Source organism: Hyla sarda, chromosome 1 (genome assembly GCF_029499605.1).
Source record: "Hyla sarda isolate aHylSar1 chromosome 1, aHylSar1.hap1, whole genome shotgun sequence".
Taxonomy (NCBI): Eukaryota; Metazoa; Chordata; class Amphibia; order Anura; family Hylidae; genus Hyla; species Hyla sarda.
Window position 1 is genome coordinate 57,466,502 of NC_079189.1, and position 19,361 is coordinate 57,485,862.

The following is a 19,361-nucleotide window of genomic DNA, read 5'->3' on the forward strand; positions in this document are numbered from 1 at the left end:
CGTGCAGTGCAGTATGTCTCCTCACATATAGAAATCATCCCCAGCCCCGGCAGTGTAATATGTCTCCTCACATATAGAAATCATCCCCAGCCCCTCCAGTGCAGTATGTCTCCTCACATATAGAAATCATCCCCAGCCCGTGCAGTGCAGTATGTCTCCTCACATATAGAAATCATCCCCAGCCCCTGCAGTGTAATATGTCTCCTCACATATAGAAATCACCCCCAGCCCCTGCAGTGTAATATGTCTCCTCACATATAGAAATCATCCCCAGCCCGTGCAGTGCAGTATATCTCCTCACATATAGAAATCATCCCCAGCCCCTGCAGTGTAATATGTCTCCTCACATATAGAAATCATCCCCAGCCCGTGCAGTGTAATATGTCTCCTCACATATAGAAATCATCCCCAGCCCCTGCAGTGTAATATGTCTCCTCACATATAGAAATCATCCCCAGCCCCTGCAGTGTAATATGTCTCCTCACATATAGAAATCATCCCCAGCCCCTGCAGTGTAATATGTCTCCTCACATATAGAAATCATCCCCAGCCCGTGCAGTGCAATATGTCTCCTCACATATAGAAATCATCCCCAGCCCGTGCAGTGCAGTATGTCTCCTCACATATAGAAATCATCCCCAGCCCGTGCAGTGCAGTATGTCTCCTCACATATAGAAATCATCCCCAGCCCGTGCAGTGCAGTGTAATATGTCTCCTCACATATAGAAATCATCCCCAGCCCCTGCAGTGTAATATGTCTCCTCACATATAGAAATCACCCCCAGCCCCTGCAGTGTAATATGTCTCCTCACATATAGAAATCATCCCCAGCCCGTGCAGTATGTCTCCTCACATATAGAAATCATCCCCAGCACGTGCAGTGCAGTATGTCTCCTCACATATAGAAATCATCCCCAGCCCGTGCAGTGCAGTATGTCTCCTCACATATAGAAATCATCCCCAGCCCGTGCAGTGCAGTATGTCTCCTTACATATAGAAATCATCCCAAACCCGTGCAGTGCAGTATGTCTCCTCACATATAGAAATCATCCCCAGCCCCTGCAGTGTAATATGTCTCCTCACATATAGAAATCATCCCCAGCCCCTGCAGTGTAATATGTCTCCTCACATATAGAAATCATCCCCAGCCCGTGCAGTGTAATATGTCTCCTCACATATAGAAATCATCCCCAGCCTGTGCAGTGCAGTATGTCTCCTCACATATAGAAATCATCCCCAGCCCGTGCAGTGCAGTATGTCTCCTCACATATAGAAATCATCCCCAGCCCGTGCAGTGCAGTATGTCTCCTTACATATAGAAATCATCCCTAGCCCGTGCAGTGTAATATGTCTCCTCACATATAGAAATCATCCCCAGCCCCTGCAGTGTAATATGTCTCCTCACATATAGAAATCATCCCCAGCCCGTGCAGTGCAGTATGTCTCCTCACATATAGAAATCATCCCAGCCCGTGCAGTGCAGTATGTCTCCTCACATATAGAAATCATCCCCAGCCCGTGCTGTGTAATATGTCTCCTCACATATAGAAATCATACCCAGCCCCTGCAGTGCAGTATGTCTCCTCACATATAGAAATCATCCCCAGCCCGTGCAGTGTAATATGTCTCCTCACATATAGAAATCATCACCAGCCTGTGCAGTGTAATATGTCTCCTCACATATAGAAATCATCACCAGCCCGTGCAGTGCAGTATGTCTCCTCACATATAGAAATAATCCCCAGCCCGTGCAGTGCAGTATGTCTCCTCACATATAGAAATCATCCCTAGCCCGTGCAGTGTAATATGTCTCCTCACATATAGAAATCATCCCCAGCCACTGCAGTGTAATATGTCTCCTCACATATAGAAATCATCCCCAGCCCGTGCAGTGCAGTATGTCTCCTCACATATAGAAATCATCCCAGCCCGTGCAGTGCAGTATGTCTCCTCACATATAGAAATCATCCCCAGCCCCTGCTGTGTAATATGTCTCCTCACATATAGAAATTATACCCAGCCCCTGCAGTGCAGTATGTCTCCTCACATATAGAAATCATCCCCAGCCCGTGCAGTGTAATATGTCTCCTCACATATAGAAATCATCACCAGCCTGTGCAGTGTAATATGTCTCCTCACATATAGAAATCATCACCAGCCCGTGCAGTGCAGTATGTCTCCTCACATATAGAAATAATCCCCAGCCCGTGCAGTGCAGTATGTCTCCTCACATATAGAAATCATCCCTAGCCCGTGCAGTGTAATATGTCTCCTCACATATAGAAATCATCCCCAGCCTGTGCAGTGTAATATGTCTCCTCACATATAGAAATCATCCCCAGCCCGTGCAGTGCAGTATGTCTCCTCACATATAGAAATCATCCCAGCCCGTGCAGTGCAGTATGTCTCCTCACATATAGAAATCATCCCCAGCCCGTGCAGTGCAGTATGTCTCCTCACATATAGAAATCATCCCAGCCCGTGCAGTGCAGTATGTCTCCTCACATATAGAAATCATCCCCAGCCCGTGCTGTGTAATATGTCTCCTCACATATAGAAATCATACCCAGCCCCTGCAGTGCGGTATGTCTCCTCACATATAGAAATCATCACCAGCCTGTGCAGTGTAATATGTCTCCTCACATATAGAAATCATCACCAGCCCGTGCAGTGTAATATGTCTCCTCACATATAGAAATCATCCCCAGCCCCTGCAGTGCAATATGTCTCCTCACATATAGAAATCATCCCCAGCACCTGCAGCGTAATATGTCTCCTCACATATAGAAATCATCCCCAGCCCGTGCAGTGCAGTATGTCTCCTCACATATAGAAATCATCCCAGCCCGTGCAGTGCAGTATGTCTCCTCACATATAGAAATCATCCCCAGCCCGTGCAGTGCAGTATGTCTCCTCACATATAGAAATCATCCCAAGCCCGTGCTGTGTAATATGTCTCCTCACATATAGAAATCATCCCCAGCCTGTGCAGTGTAATATGTCTCCTCACATATAGAAATCATCCCCAGCCCCTACAGTGTAATATGTCTCCTCACATATAGAAATCATCCCCAGCCCGTGCAGTGCAGTAAGTCTCCTCACATATAGAAATCATTCCCAGCCCGTGCAGTGCAGTATGTCTCCTCACATATAGAAATCATCCCCAGCCCGTGCAGTGCAGTATGTCTCCTCACATATAGAAATCATCCCCAGCCCGTGCAGTGCAGTATGTCTCCTCACATATAGAAATCATCCCCAGCCTGTGCAGTGTAATATGTCTCCTCACATATAGAAATCATCCCCAGCCCCTGCAGTGTAATATGTCTCCTCACATATAGAAATCATCCCCAGCCCCTGCAGTGCAATATGTCTCCTCACATATAGAAATCATCCCCAGCACCTGCAGTGTAATATGTCTCCTCACATATAGAAATCATCCCCAGCCCGTGCAGTGCAGTATGTCTCCTCACATATAGAAATCATCCCCAGCCCGTGCAGTGCAGTATGTCTCCTCACATATAGAAATCATCCCCAGCCCGTGCTGTGTAATATGTCTCCTCACATATAGAAATCATCCCCAGCCTGTGCAGTGTAATATGTCTCCTCACATATAGAAATCATCCCCAGCCCGTGCAGTGCAGTATGTCTCCTCACATATAGAAATCATCCCCAGCCCGTGCAGTGCAGTATGTCTCCTCACATATACAAATCATCCCCAGCCTGTGCAGTGTTATATGTCTTCTCACATATAGAAATCATCCCCAGCCCGTGCAGTGTAATATGTCTCCTCACATATAGAAATCATCCCCAGCCCGTGCTGTGTAATATGTCTCCTCACATATAGAAATCATCCCCAGCCCGTGCTGTGTAATATGTCTCCTCACATATAGAAATCATCCCCAGCCTGTGCAGTGTAATATGTCTCCTCACATATAGAAATCATCCCCAGCCTGTGCAGTGTAATATGTCTTCTCACATATAGAAATCATCCCCAGCCCGTGCAGTGTAATATGTCTCCTCACATATAGAAATCATCCCCAGCCCGTGCTGTGTAATATGTCTCCTCACATATAGAAATCATCCCCAGCCCCTGCAGTGTAATATGTCTCCTCACATATAGAAATAATCCCCAGCCCGTACAGTGTAATATGTCTCCTCACATATAGAAATCATCCCCAGCCCGTGCTGTGTAATATGTCTCCTCACATATAGAAATCATCCCCAGCCCCTGCAGTGTAATATGTCTCCTCACATATAGAAATCATCCCCAGCCCCTACAGTGTAATATGTCTCCTCACATATAGAAATCATCCCCAGCCCGTGCAGTGCAGTATGTCTCCTCACACATCTCCTGCTCAGTTCTTTCCCTGTGCAAACTTGAAACCTCCCCATGATAAGTTAGGTCCTGTGTAAACAGAGCAGGGGGGGGGGGGAGGAGCTGTCAGCAATAAGAAGGGCAGAGATTTAGCACAGTAGGGCATGATATGGGCAGGCTTTGGGGGTGTACATTGTGTTACAGACTTGAGAGGAAGTCATTTTTTCAGAGTGAAGAGGATGATGGGAGCTCAGGCTCCATAACCAGGAAGTGCTGCTATTTTCACAGTGGCATAGCATACAAAAGGGATGGGGCAGACATATAATGAAAAGTGCGGTGGCATCATGGAGTCAAGGTCTAACCTGTGGCAGGTACTTATTTTCTGATTTTTCACTATTGGATATCTCCTTTAAAGGGTAACTCTCATTAAAACAAATTTTTGCTTTTGCACTCCTTATGGTAAATAAAAAATATTTCTAATGTACTTTGTTTAAAAAAAATTAAGTTTTCTATGTTTTATTTGTGCTTAAAAAAGCTCAAGAGCACATTTTCTCATACACAGACTTTGGACCGAAGTCCAAACACAGAAAGTGCAGCCTTGAGTCCTGTGGGGGGGGGGGGGGGGTCCAGCCTCATCCAATCATATCTCCTCTCACACTTAACTGCCATATGCTGTTGGTTGGAACCCCCCCTCAGCACTCCAGGCTGCGCTTCCTGTGTTTGGGCTTCGGTCCAAAGTCTGTGTATGAGATGGGGGAAATGTGCTCTTGAGCTTTTTTTTAACCCCTTAAGGACGCAGGGTTTTTCCATTTTTGCATTTTCATTCTTTCCTCATCACCTTTCAAAACTCATAACCCTTTAAATTTGGCACCTAAAAATCCAAATGATGGCTCATTTTACCCAAAAATCTACAGCAAAACGGAAAAAAAATCATTGTATGACAAAATGGAAGAAAAAATGCCATTTTGTAAATTTTGGGGGCTTCCGTTTCTATGCAGTACATTTTTCGGTAAAAAAATCTTTATTCTGTAGGTCCATACGGTTAAAATGATACCCTACTTATATCGGTTTGATTTTGTAACTAAATGCAGGAAAATTTATACGTTTAAAATTGTCATCTTCTGACCCTTATAACTTTTTTATTTTTCCACGTACGGGGCGGTATGATGGCTCATTTTTTGACGTTAATAAACATCCATTTGCGCTAAGGGGTTAAGCACAAATAAAACATAGAAAACTAAAAGAAGAGGGAAGGAAGAGGGGTCTGGGGAAAGGAGGGGTCTGGGTGGGAACAGAAGGGTCTTGAGGAGGATATAGTCAGTGGGGGGTTCTGAAGAAGGAGAGGAAAGAGGGGTCTGGAGAAAGACTTAAGACTTAATGGTCTGGGGGAAGGAGGGGTCTGGGTGGGAACAGAAGGGTCTGGAGAAGGAGGGGCAGAGGAGTCTAGAGGAGGAGGGGCCAGAGGGGTCTGGAGGAGGGCAGTAAAAGGGTGGAATTCAGCCAAAATGAGGAGAAAGTGTGTGGCAGTATTATTTTCTGATTCACAGTATCTGGCAGGATTATAATGATTATTGTCTTCACATAGGGGATATTGATCTGCTAACAAAGTGAGGAACCAATGATGTAGGGACATTACACTCTACAGAGGAAGATGTAGCTGGAAGAAGTCCTGGTGTCTGGACCAGGTGAATAAGAAAAGGAAAGAAAACATAGAAGACATCACTATTCTCCTGACTGTCCCATCACTAGTGTAGTCACTTGTAAGTCCTGCAGTGATGATGGGTGAAACTGTTCCCCAATTCGTGGCTCTCCAGCTGTTACAAAACTACAACTTCAGGCTCTCCAGGCTGTTGTAGAATATCCAGACTTGTAATAATTCGGGCTCAGTGGTGTCTGCCAGGATAGCGAATTTGCAATAGTTGAAATAACACAGACAGACAGAGTCAGTGATCCTGCAACTGATTCCTTCTCCAGCATAGAAAGAATACCTGGGGGAAGGTCAGTGTTCAGTTTATTTATGTACACAACAAAGAGGGAGGGGTTACAGTAGCCACTCCCACATATGCAGTATCAGGTGTCACACCTACAGCCAAAGGCACTCCCACAGTGGACACAGACAAGTTACAATATCCAGGCTACACACTGTACACTGAGGCTTATATGTCACTGACCACCAACACATCTGCAGCTGTGCCAATAGCCAATAACGACAAACCACACTGCACTACATTACGCTCACAATGTGACAAACCAGAAAATATTTCCATGACAGTTCCCCCCTTTTTGTCATATTCCTTCCTAGTTTCACACAGAAAGTCTCTAAGGAATTCCCCAGTATCCCTGAGGTACGTTGGAATCTCCGATAGAAGAGGGCGTAGTAACCAATCCAAGTATTTGCTCAAGCCCTCTGTCACCGAGCCGATCCCCGAGACGATTGGACGTCCCGGGGGTCAGCTCAGTGACTTGTGAATCTTTGGGAGATAGTACCAATAGGGCTTACTGGCTTACTAGGGAATTTAGGTAACAACCTAATAGCCATTTTTTTTTACAGCACCCTTTTCTTGACATACCTTCTTAACAATGTCTGTAATCTGGATAGGTACCCACTGGTAGGATCCCCTGGTAGTTTCGCATAGGTGGAAACATCGCTGAGCTGTCTCAGGGCCTCCTCCCTATACTGTTCATTTGACAGCACAACGATGTTTCCACCCATATCTGCCTTGCGGAATATAAGTTCCTTCTGTGCTCTGAGCCATTTCAAGGCTCTATGATCTTGTTTAGACAGATTATCAACTGCTTCAGGGTACATTAACATTTTAACATCCTTCAAGACCAAGGAGCTGAATAGTTCCAGGGTACCCCCCGGTTGTAAGGGTGGGCAAAAAGTGGAACTGTTACCTCCAGTGAATACCGGAGTATTCGGTTCTTCCTTATCAGCTGTAATCTCATCCTCCAGGAGTAACTCGGCTCCCCTTATAATATCCTCCCCCATATTTGTAAATGCACTAAACCCTAAAGGGCCGATGTGAATGGGTTTCTCACCACTCAATAGATCAGGGGTAGGCATAACCACCTTGGTAAAATATTTTTTGTGCCCCATGTTCCTTATGTACTTGAACAGATCTATCTGGAATTCAGTCTCGTCAAACGGTTCCACCAAACTGAAATGTAGTCCCTTAGATAAAAGCTTAACACAATCCTCAGGTATGTCCACATTGGTAAGGTTAATGACATTAATTAAATCTTCCTTACCCAAGTCTGTTATCTCCATGACACTTGCTTCCTTTTCTGGCGGCGATTTGGGCCCTTTACCCCGCCCCCGCCTTGTCCTCCTTCGGGTGGTCCCCCGGTTTTTGGAACTCCTGCGGGGTGGGCATCTGGGATACTGTTGTTAGGGTCATCTGACCGACTCGAATCTGAATCGGTGGTCCATTGATCGTTGTTATGATTTTTAGGGCGACTTCTTCTTTTAGAAGGCTGTTTACGGTTTCCCGAATCATATATCTGTCCTGTCTCGAAGACGAGCTTGTCTCGGAGGAACTTATCCCTCTTTCTATCTTTCGTTTCAGCTTGCGTTATCAGTAGCTTTTTCTCAAATTTTTTCCCAAAGGCTCACATTGTTCCTCCGAGTGCCGGGCTCTTAGTTCCAACTTGGCTCTGGACAGATCCTGTGTTACCGTCTAGTATTCGACTTCATTTCTTTTAAGGATAATTCTCATAAGACGAAGCAAATGCTCTAGATGGGCTAATTTCCACTCCTCCAGAAAATGATCATCCTCAAGGAACTGTGAAGGTTCCTTGTATGTCCGTAAACCTCTAGGAGCTCTGTTGCATGTATCATAAGAGCGTAAGGAATTAACAGTCCAGAACCTTTTCGGAGAGTAACATAACTTTTTGTTCCAGCGCCTTAAGGCTGAGCATCTGCAAAGTGTCCTTAGACTCACATGCGGGACGAAGGAGAGCAAGAAGGCAAAAGAGAGAGAGTGAGGCGCCAGGCAGGTTTTTGCCCTCCTTTAGACACAGTTCCATGGATCGGATTATCCAAACGGCGGTTAAACGACACTGGCATCTGATCGAGGGAGATAGTGATCTAGGGACCACGGCCGCCAATCGTCCACTCTTCTCATATAGAAAAACTAAGACCTTAAGTAGCCTGCTTGGTCCCAACCAATATAGAGAGCAGACCGACCATTGGTTATCTAGAAGTAGACCCCAAGGGAACTTCAAGTGTCGGCAATGTCAACAATGTGCTTTCAATGCCAAAAAGAAGTATTTAACCCTTGGTGGAGTTAACTGGCAAGTACGGGATTTCATCACCTTCAAATCAAAGTTTGTAGTATATGTTATCTACTGTAGTTGTGGGTTATTCTATATCAGAAAAACCATCCGGAATCTGAATGTACGTATTAGAGAACATCTCCGATCTGTCACCACGGGGGTTGGCTGTCCCAGACTAATCCAACATGTAAAAGAAATACATGACGGGGATCCGTCAGTTCTTCAATTTGCTGGGATACAGATTGTTGAGAATGCCAAGAACTGTGGTGACAGGAATCAGATCCTCCTGCAATGTGAAAGCAGGTGGATAATGAAAACAAGAGCCATGGGCGCAGGTGGACTAAATGAGAAAATAGACATGAGCGTTTTCAGTAAAGTGTCCTTTAGTTGTTTTTAATCTTTGTACTTTTTTAATGTGCATTGTTTTAATCACACCTCACTTTGTTGTAATTACTTACCTCCCTTTATGTATTCTTCTTTTCCCGCAGTGCGAAGAGTATCACATAATGCAGAGTTGCTGTGGAAACGAGGGAAGCTTCGCCAGGTCAGCTGATGGAGTGAGTTCCAGCGTCACTTCCGGCACCGACGTGTGCATCCCGCCCGTGTCCACGGCAACGAGGCATCACAAGCGCACTAAGATGACGTAGTTCTCAAAGCAATTTTACGGTGATATATGCTATTTAGCCAGTCTCTGCCTTTGTATGACGTCAGGGTTAGGGCCGGGTATTTAAGGGAGGTGAAGGTAGTACGACAACGAACCGGAAGAAGCACTTTACGTGCGAAACGGACGTTGTTCGTGCGGTTGTTTGTTGAGCACCTGCATCACGCATTCTGTCAAACCCACGCTGCTGTATGAATAAAGAAGCTTGAAACGTAAGTTTGGTGAGCTGCCGTCTTTTACTCTCCACACAAGTTCTATCTGTTGGACACTTTGGCTTTATTCACAAGTCTGTGCACCACCATAGAAGCAAGCCACAGCAGGTGACTGTGCCACTACTATACAGGTGTAGAGGAGGTTGGAGCACTTCACACCCAGGATCAGGCAGCAGTGCCAGTTGAATTTTCTGCTATTTTTTGAAAAATAAATAAGTTAAACAAAAAGTTAAACAAAAGTGGGCTCAGAACTGAACCTTGGGGTACACCACTAATAACTGGGGACCAATCAGAGTACGAACCATTGATCACCACTCTCTGGTTACAGTCCTTAACCCCTAAAGACAATGGACGTAAATTTATGTCTATTGATGGCTCCCGTTACATAAAGTGCGCTCAGGAGTCAAACGCGCTTCATACCCAGTGTGTCCCGGTTATTATTAGCAACCAGGACCCTCAGCTAATGCCGGACATTGTCGATCGGGCTGATGTCCGGTATTATCCCTCTAGATGCCAAAATCAAAGTTGATTGTGGCATCTAAAACGAGAGAAAGGCTAGCTTAGCAGGCTGTTCGGGACTGCAGTGATGAAATTGCGCTGTCCCGAACTGCTGAAAGGACAGCAGGACGGCCCTTACCTGCCGCCTCACCATCTGATTGGTAATCCAAAGCTCCAACCATGCCAGGCTGGAGCAATGGTGCATTGATAACACTGATCAATGCTATGCTATGGCATGGCATTGAACAGTGTATGCAATTTAAGGATTGCATGTAATATGCCCATGGGGACTAAAAAATTGTGTATAGAAAGTTCAAAAAAACAAAATGGTGAATAAAATTTTTTAGAATGTGAGAAGGTTTATACGTTTAGCAGCAATTTTCCAGATTTTCAAGAAAATTTCAAAATCATATTTTTCAGGGACCAGTTCAGTTCTGAAGTGGAATTGAGAGGCCTGTATGTTAGATACCCCCATAAATCCCCCCATTTAATAAACTGCACTACTTAAAGTAGTCAGAATGACATTAAAGAAGTTTATTAACCCTTTTCACAGAACGTTTCACAGAAATTAAAGCAAAGTGGAGGCTGAATTTAAAAATGTCATTTTTGCTGATTTTTCATTTTAGTAAAAAAATTTTCTGTAACAAAGTAGGTGTTGACAATGAAATACAACTCAAAATTTATTCCCTGAATTCTGACATATTTAGAAATATCCCATATGTGGCCTTTATGCGCTACATGTCTCACACAGCCTCAGACATGAAGGCGTGCTATGTGGATTTTGGGGCATCCTTTTAGTTTAGGATATTTTGTTGAAATTATATAAAGTCGCAGAGGCCTTGGGGTGCAAAAATATTTTTGGGAGACAAGTTGACGCTTCCATTGGTACCATTCTGGGGTACATGTGACACTGATAGTTTTTTAATTTTATTTTTTATGAGGTAGTATACATAAAACAATTTAGTCTTCAGTTGTTTTTTTTATAAAAAAGAAATGTAGGTCATTCGTCATGCCGTATAAATGACATGTTAACTTTACTCTGCAGGTTATGGCGAATCCAAATTTCTATACTTTTTTTAATATTTTAGTTCATTTATAGCATCAAAACTAGTTTTGTGAAAAAAAATCACTTTTCTAAGTCGCCATATTCTGTGAGCCATAACTTTTTATTTTTTCACTGACGCAATTGTGTAAGGACTCTTTTTTTGCGGGACATGTTGATGTTTTTGGGGGGATTATTTTTGGGTGTGCTTTGGGGTGTATTTTACATATATATATATATATATATATATATATATATATATATATATTTTTTTATTTTATTTTATTTTTTTTTCACATTTTACTTATTTTTTTTTTTTACTATTATACACATAATTCAATGGAGTACACATCTGTTCTCCATTGAATTATGCCTATGTCTGTCATAGACATAGGATAGATCAGTCACTACCTTAGGTAAAGACTGATCTGTTGCCATGACAACGGACCATGGCAACCATCGGCGCTTTGCAGAGTGCCAATCGGTGACAGAGGGAGCTCACTCCCTCTGTTACACTAATAGACACTGCGGTCACAGGGACCGCAGCATCTACAGGGTTAACTCAGGATAGGAGCGCAGCTCCGATCCAGACTGCTGCGGGTGGCCTCCCCCAACGGTGCCCCCTCACCACCGTTTGCTTCACTGTGTGAAGCAACGGAGGAAAGGGGGAAGAAGGAGACCCCTGCCAGATCCCTCCTATTGGTTAAGGACCAATAGCAGCGATCGCTGGCCGGGGACTGCTGTGATTGTTCCCAGGCCGGCTTCAGGAAGGCTCGGCTGCAGCACAGTCGAAGCTCAATGAACTGTTTATTTCCCTGAGATATATGTACCTGATGTTGCGGGAAATAACCACTAATCATCAGGTTCATGTACCTGATTTTGCGTAAATGGGTTAAATAGCCGGGGCAGACATGGGGAAAGGGCTGTTTGTTATTCCTGGGAGAGGTGCTTAGGTCACATGAATCTCAAGTCTAAGCGCTGCAGCATTGGAGTTCACTGCTGCCGCCAAAGACAGTGCGCCCGCCCTGCTTGTCCTCACTGCACAGAGCCCTGCTTGTCCTCTGTGCACAGAGCCCTACTTCTCTTCAGTGTACACAGCCCTTCTTATCCTCAGTGTACAGAGCCCTGCTTGTCCTCAGTGTACAGAGCCCTTCTTGTCCTCAGTGTACAGAGCCCTGCCTGTCGTCAGTGTACAGAGCCCTGCTTGTCGTCAGTGTTCAGAGCCCTGCTTGTCCTCAGTGTACAGAGCCCTGCTTGTCCTCAGTGGAAAGAGCCCTGCTTGTCCTCAGTGTACAGATCCCTGCTTGTCCTCAGTGTACAGAGCCCTGATTGTCCTCAGTGTACAGAGCCCAGCTTGTCCTCACTGTACAGAGCCCTGCTTGTCCTCTGTGCACAGAGCCCTACTTCTCCTCATTGTACAGAGCTCTGCTTGTCCTCACTGCGCAACGCCCTACTTGTCCTCAGTGTACAGAGCCCTGCTTGTCCTCAGTGTACAGAGCCCTACCTGTCCTCGGTGTACAGAGCCCTGCTTGTCCTCGTTGTACAGAGCCCTGCTTTTCCTCGGTGTACAGAGCCCTGCTTGTCCTCAGTGTACAGAGCCCTGCTTGTCCTCAGTGTACAGAGCCCTGCTTCTCCTCAGTGTACAGAGCCCTGCTTGTCCTCACTGCACAGAGCTCTACTTCTCCTCAGTGTACACAGCCCTTCTTGTCCTCAGTGTACAGAGCCCTGCTTGTCCTCAGTGTACAGAGCCCTGCCTGTCGTCAGTGTACAGAGCCCTGCTTGTCGTCAGTGTACAGAGCCCTGCTTGTCCTCAGTGTACAGAGCCCTGCTTGTCCTCAGTGTACAGAGCCCTGCTTGTCCTCAGTGTACAGAGCCCTGCTTGTCCTCAGTGTACAGAGCCCTGCTTGTCCTCAGTGTATAGAGCCCTGCTTGTCCTCACTGTACAGAGCCCTGTTTGTCCTCTGTGCACAGAGCCCTACTTCTCTTCATTGTACAGAGCTCTGTTTGTCCTCACTGCACAAAGCCCTACTTGTCCTCAGTGTACAGAGCCCTGCTTGTCTTCAGTGTACAGAGCCCTACTTGTCCTCGGTGTACAGAGCCCTGCTTGTCCTCGGTGTACAGAGCCCTGCTTGTCCTCGGTGTACAGAGCCCTACTTGTCCTCAGTGTACAGAGCCCTGCTTGTCCTCAGTGTACAGAGCCCTGCTTCTCCTCAGTGTACAGAGCTCTGCTTGTCCTCACTGCACAGAACTCTACTTGTCCTCACTGTACAGAGTCCTGCTTGTCCTCAATGTACAGAGCCCTGCTTGTCCTCAGTGTACAGAGCCCTGCTTGTCTTCTGTGCACAGAGCCCTACTTCTCCTCAATGTACAGAGCCCTGCTTGTCCCTAGTGTACAGAGCTCTACTTGTCCTCAGTGTACCGAGCCCTGCTTGTCCTCAATGTACAGAGCCCTCCTTGTCCTCAATGTACAGAGCCCTGCTTGTCCTCAGTGTACAGAGCCCTGCTTGTCCTCACTGCACAGAGCCCTGCTTGTCCTCAGTGTACAGAGCCCTGCTTGTCCTCAGTGTACAGAGCCCTGCTTGTCCTCAGTGAACAGAGCCCTGCTTGTCCTCAGTGTACAGAGCCCTGCTTGTCCTCAATGTACAGAGCCCTGCTTGTCCTCAGTGTACAGAGCCCTGCTTGTCCTCAATGTACAGAGCCCTGCTTGTCCTCAGTGTAGAGAGCCCTGCTTGTCCTCAGTATACAGAGCCCTGCTTGTCCTCAGTGTACAGAGCCCTGCTTGTCCTCAGTGTATAGAGCCCTGCTTGTCCTTAGTGCAAAGAGCCCCGTTTGTCCTCAGTGTACAGAGCCCTGCTTGTCCTCAGTGTAGAGAGCCCTGCTTGTCCTCACTGTACAGAGCCCTGCTTGTCATCTGTGCACAGAGCCCTACTTCTCTTCATTGTACAGAGCTCTGCTTGTCCTTACTGCACAAAGCCCTACTTGTCCTCAGTGCACAGAGCCCTGCTTGTCCTCAGTGCACCCAGCCCTGCTTGTCCTCAATGTACAGAGCCCTGCTTGTCCTTAGTGAACAGAGCCCTGCTTGACCTCAGTGCACAGAGCTTCACTTGTCTTCAGTGTACAGAGCCCTGCTTGTCCTCACTGCACAGAGCCCTGCTTGTCCTCAGTGTGCAGAACCCTGCTTGTCCTCACTGCACAAAACCCTGTTTGTTCTCAGTGTAGAGACCTGCTTGTCTTCAGTGTGCAGAGTCCTGCTTGTCCTCAGTGTACAGACCTCTGCTTGTCCTCACTGTACAGAGTCCTGCTTGTCCTCTGTGCACAGAGCCCTACTTCTCCTCAGTGTACAGAGCTCTGCTTGTCCTCACTGCACAAAGCCCTTCTTGTCATCAGTGTAATGAGCCCTGCTTGTCCTCAGTGCACAGAGCCCTGTTTGTCCTAAGTGTACAGAGCCCTGCTTGTCCTCAGTGTACAGAGCCCTGCTTGTCCTCAGTGTACGGAGCCCTGCTTGTCCTCAGTGTACAGAACCTTGCTTGTCCTTAGTGTACAGAGCCCTGCTTGTTCTCACTGCACAGAGCCCTGTTTGTCCTCTGTGTACGGAGCCCTGATTGTCCTCAGTGTACAGAGCCCTGCTTGTCCTCAGTGTACAGGGCCTTGCTTGTCCTCAGTGCACAGAGCCCTGCTTGTCCTCAGGGCACAGAGCCTCGCTTGTCTTCAGTGTACAGAGCCCTGCTAGTCCTTAGTGTACAAAGCCCTGCTTGTCCTCAGTGTACAGAGCCCTGCTTGTCCTCAGTGTACTGAGTCCTGCTTGTCCTCAGTGTACAGACCACTGCTTGTCCTCAATGTACAGAGTCCTTCTTGTCCTCTGTGCACAGAGTCCTACTTCTCATCAGTGTTCAGAGCTCTGCTTGTCCTCACTGCACAAAGCCCTGCTTGTCCTCTGTGTACAGAGCCCTGATTGTACTCAGTGTACAGAGCCCTGCTTGTCCTCAGTGTACAGAGCCCTGCTTGTCCTCAGTGCACAGAGCCTCACTTGTCTTCAGTGTGCAGAGCCCTGCTTGTCCTCAGTGTACAAAGCCCTGCTTGTCCTCAGTGTACAGAGCCCTGCTTGTCCTCAGTGTACAGAGCCCTGCTTGTTCTCAGTGTACAGAGCCCTGCTTTTCCTCAGTGTCCAGAGCTTTGCATGTCCTCAGTGTTCAGAGGACTGCTTGTCCTCAGTGTACAGAGCCCTGCTTGTCCTCACTGTACAGAGCCCTGCTTGTCCTCTGAGTACAGACCCCTGCTTCTCCTCACTGTACAGAGTCCTGCTTGTCCTCTGTGCACAGAGCCCTACTTCTCCTCAGTGTACAGAGATCTGCTTGTCCTCACTGCACAAAGCCCTACTTGTCCTCAGCGTACGGAGCCCTGCTTGTCCTCAGTGCACAGAGCCCTGCTTGTCCTCAGTGTACAGAGCCCTGATTGTCCTCAGTGTACAGAGCCCTGCTTGTTCTCAGTGTACAGAGCCCTGCTTGTCCTTAGTAAACAGAGCCCTGTTTGTCCTCAGTGCACAGAGCTTCACTTGTCTTCAGTGTACAGAGCCCTGCTTGTCCTCACTGCACAGAGCCCTGCTTGTCCTCAGTGTGCAGAGCCCTGCTTGTCCTCACTGCACAGAACCCTTCTTCTCCTCAGTGTACAGAGTCCTGTTTGTCCTCAGTGTACAGAGACCTGCTTGTCCTCAGTGCACAGAGCCCTCCTTGTCCTCAGTGCACAGAGCCCTCCTTGTCCTCAGTGCACAGAGCCCTGCTTCTCCTCAGTGTACAGAGTCCTGTTTGTCCTCAGTCTACAGAGACCTACTTGTCCTCAGTGTACAGAGCCCTGACTGTCCTCAGTGTAGAGAGCCCTGCTTGTCCTCAGTGTACAGAGCCCTGCTTGTCCTCAGTGTACAGAGCCCTGCTTCTCCTCAATGTACAGAGCCCTGCTTGTCTTCAGTGTACAGAGCCTTGCTTGTCCTCAGTGTACAGAGCCCTACTTGTCCTCAGTGCACAGAGCCCTGCTTGTCCTCAGTGTACAGATTCCTGCTTGTCCTCAGTGTACAGACCCCTGCTTGTCCTCACTGCACAAAGCCCTGCTTGTCCTCTGTGCACAGAGCCCTACTTCTCCTCAGTGTACAGAGCTCTGTTTGTCCTCACTGCACAAAGCCCTGCTTGTCCTCATTGCACAGAGCCCTGCTTGTCCTCAGTGTACAGAGCCCTGCTTGTCCTCACTGCACAGAGCCCTGCTTGTCCTCAGTGTCCAAAGCCTTACATGTCCTCAGTGTACAGAGCCCTGCTTGTCCTCAGTGCACAGAGCACTGCTTGTCCTTGGTGTACAGAACCCTGCTTGTCCTCTGTGCACGGATCCCTACTTCTCCTCATTGTACAGAGCCTTGCATGTCCTCAGTGCACAGAGCCCTGCTTGTCCTCAGTGTACAGAGCCCTGCTTGTCCTCAGTTTACAGAGCCCTGTTTGTCCTCAGTGTACAGAGCCCTGCTTGTCCTCACTGCACAGAGCCCTGCTTGTCCTCAGTGTACAGAGCCCTGCTTGTCCTCAGTTTACAGAGCCCTGTTTGTCCTCAGTGTACAGAGCCCTGCTTGTCCTCACTGCACAGAGCCCTGCTTGTCCTCAGTGTAAAGAGCCCTGCTTGTCCTCACTGTACAGAGCCCTGCTTGTCCTCTGTGCATGGAGCCCTGCTTGTCCTCAGTGCACAGAGCCCTGCTTGTCCTCAGTGTACAGAGCCCTGCTTGTCCTCAGTGTACAGAGCCCTGCTTGTCCTGAGTGTACAGAGCCTTGCTTGTACTCAGTGTACAGAGCCCTGCATGTCCTCAGTGTACAGAGCCCTGCTTGTTCTCAGTGTACAGAGCCCTGCTTGTCCTCAGTGTACAAAGCCCTGCTTGTCCTCAGTGTACAGAGCCCCACTTGTCTTCCGTGTACAGAGCCCTGCTTGTCCTCAGTGTACAGAGCCTTGCTTGTCCTCAGTGTACAGAGCTCTGCTTGTCCTCCCTGCACAGAGCACTGCATGTCCTCAGTGTACAGAGCCCTGCTTGTTCTCAGTGTACAGAGCCCTGCTTGTCCTCAGTGCACAGAGCCCCACTTGTCTTCAGTGTACAGAGTATACATCCTACAAAAAAAAAAAATGGTAGACTTCAATATTGTACAATATAGACATAATCTTTATTGAGAACACATACAATATATAAAACATACATATAAAATACTCAGAACACCACAGGATGACAAACTCACAGGTAAATGGTGGAGTATACTGGGCGGGGAAATGGGAAATAAAATATTTTCCCCTGGGACCATTTGGTTACTATTCTATGGTCTAAATATAAACAATAGGGCAAGGGGACCACAGGGACTTAGTGCAAAAAATATCCATGCAAGTCAAAGTGCAAAGTGCAAGTCTTCCACTTTGCAAGTCTTGCATTTTGTAATAGAAGTAATTTACAAATCTGTTTAACTTTCTGGCACCAGTTCATTAAAAAAACAAAGTTTTCCACCCGAGCACCCTTTTAAGGTTGTGGTAGCATGTGATCTTGTGCTTGCTTGGTTTGATTGTTTTGTTTCAGATCTGGTGCTTCTGTTTACGCTACAGCTGGCGGTGGAGAGAGAGATGTGGAGGGAAAAGAGGCTGAAGGCGGACTTGTTTGTCAAACAGGATGACATCTGGCATACCTCTTCATTCACTATTATGAAGCCATTATGAGCCATACCAGTTTATTAGTTGTTACTGTTATACATTATTGTTTAATTCATGTTAAAATCTGTGACCGACCCCTCCAGTTCAGCAAAAGAATTACGTTGTCTGTGTGATTCTTCTCTTCTGGGTTGGGAGGGTTAGGTTTGTTGGACCCCTTCCTCTTTGGTGGATTATTGTTCCACACAGTCTTGAATTGCCTTGCAGTTGTAATAAGACTGGTGAACATATACTTTAATTATACATGTTAAACACAATAAAGTTAGCAGTTCCCATTGATCATCATGACAGTAGAGTACATGTATCTCTGACTAAAAAGCTGGTGTACACCCATCCATGTATGTTTGGTCAGATGTATTTATGTTCCACTTTTATTTTCCCTGATGTGTTGATTTAATGTTTATATGTTTAAGGGAGTGACTAGCAACATTTGCCACAGGATACATCACACGCTGCTATTTTTCAAATACAGGGAGGAAGAGGGTGGCAGTATATTTATGTATTTGGAGTCTGTGTGTCAGGGCTGCTTTTTATTTCCTATCTGGCCTTGATGATGTGTATAATTAATATCAGGGGGCATAGTGTGTATAATACTTAAAGGGGCACTCAGGTGGAAAACTAAATTTTTTATTGAACTGATGCCAGAAAGTTAAACAGATTTGTAAATTACTTCTATTTAAAAATCTTAATCCTTTCAGTACCTCTTAGCAGCATAGGTTTACAATGGGGATTTTCTCCTGCTCTGGACAGTTCCTGATATGGGCATCAGGTGTCAGCAAAGAGCACTGTGGACAAGACAAAACAAAATTCAAAAAGCATACAGCTGCTAATAAGTACTGGAAGGGTAAAGATTTTTTTTAAGAAGTCATTTGCAAATCTGTTTAACTTTCTGGCACCAGTTGATTTGAAAAAAAAAAAAAAAAAAATTTCCACCGGAGTACCCTTTAACCTCTAAAGGACCCATGATATACCGGTACGTCATGAGTCTGCTCCCGATCTATAATGAAAGGCCACGGCATGGCCCCGCATCATAGCGGGTCGGGCCCAGCTTCTAACAACAGCCGGGACCAGTGGCTAATAGCACGCAGCACTGATCGCGGTGCAACACGCTATTAACTCTTTGAACGCCGCGTCTAAAGTGAAAGTAAAACCATGCCGGATAGCTCAGGGAGCTGTTCGGGATCACTGAGGCAAAATCGTGTCATCCCGAACAGCTTACACGACAGGATCCCTACCTGCCTCCATGCTGTCCGATTGCCGGATGACTGAGATCCAGGCATGAGCAGTCAAGCGGCAGAATCATCGATCAGTGGTTTCTTATGAGAAACCAGCTATCAATGTAAAAGATCAGTGTGTGCAGTGTTATAGCCCCCAATGGGAGCTATAACACTGCAAAAAAAAGTGAATAAAGATAATTTAAAGGGGTACTCCGGTGCTTACACATCTTATCCCCTATCCAAAGGCGCGCTGAACTCCGGCATGGCGCGCTGCTGCGTTCAGATGTGAGGTCACGTCACCGTGGGGATGATGTGATGTGGTAAGCCTCTGGGGTAGGGGTAATGCAGACAGGGTATTGCTTCAGTATATCAGGGGTTAAGTTTAACCCTATAGTTCGTGACGCCAGGCTGAGGGCTAGTTTGCTGA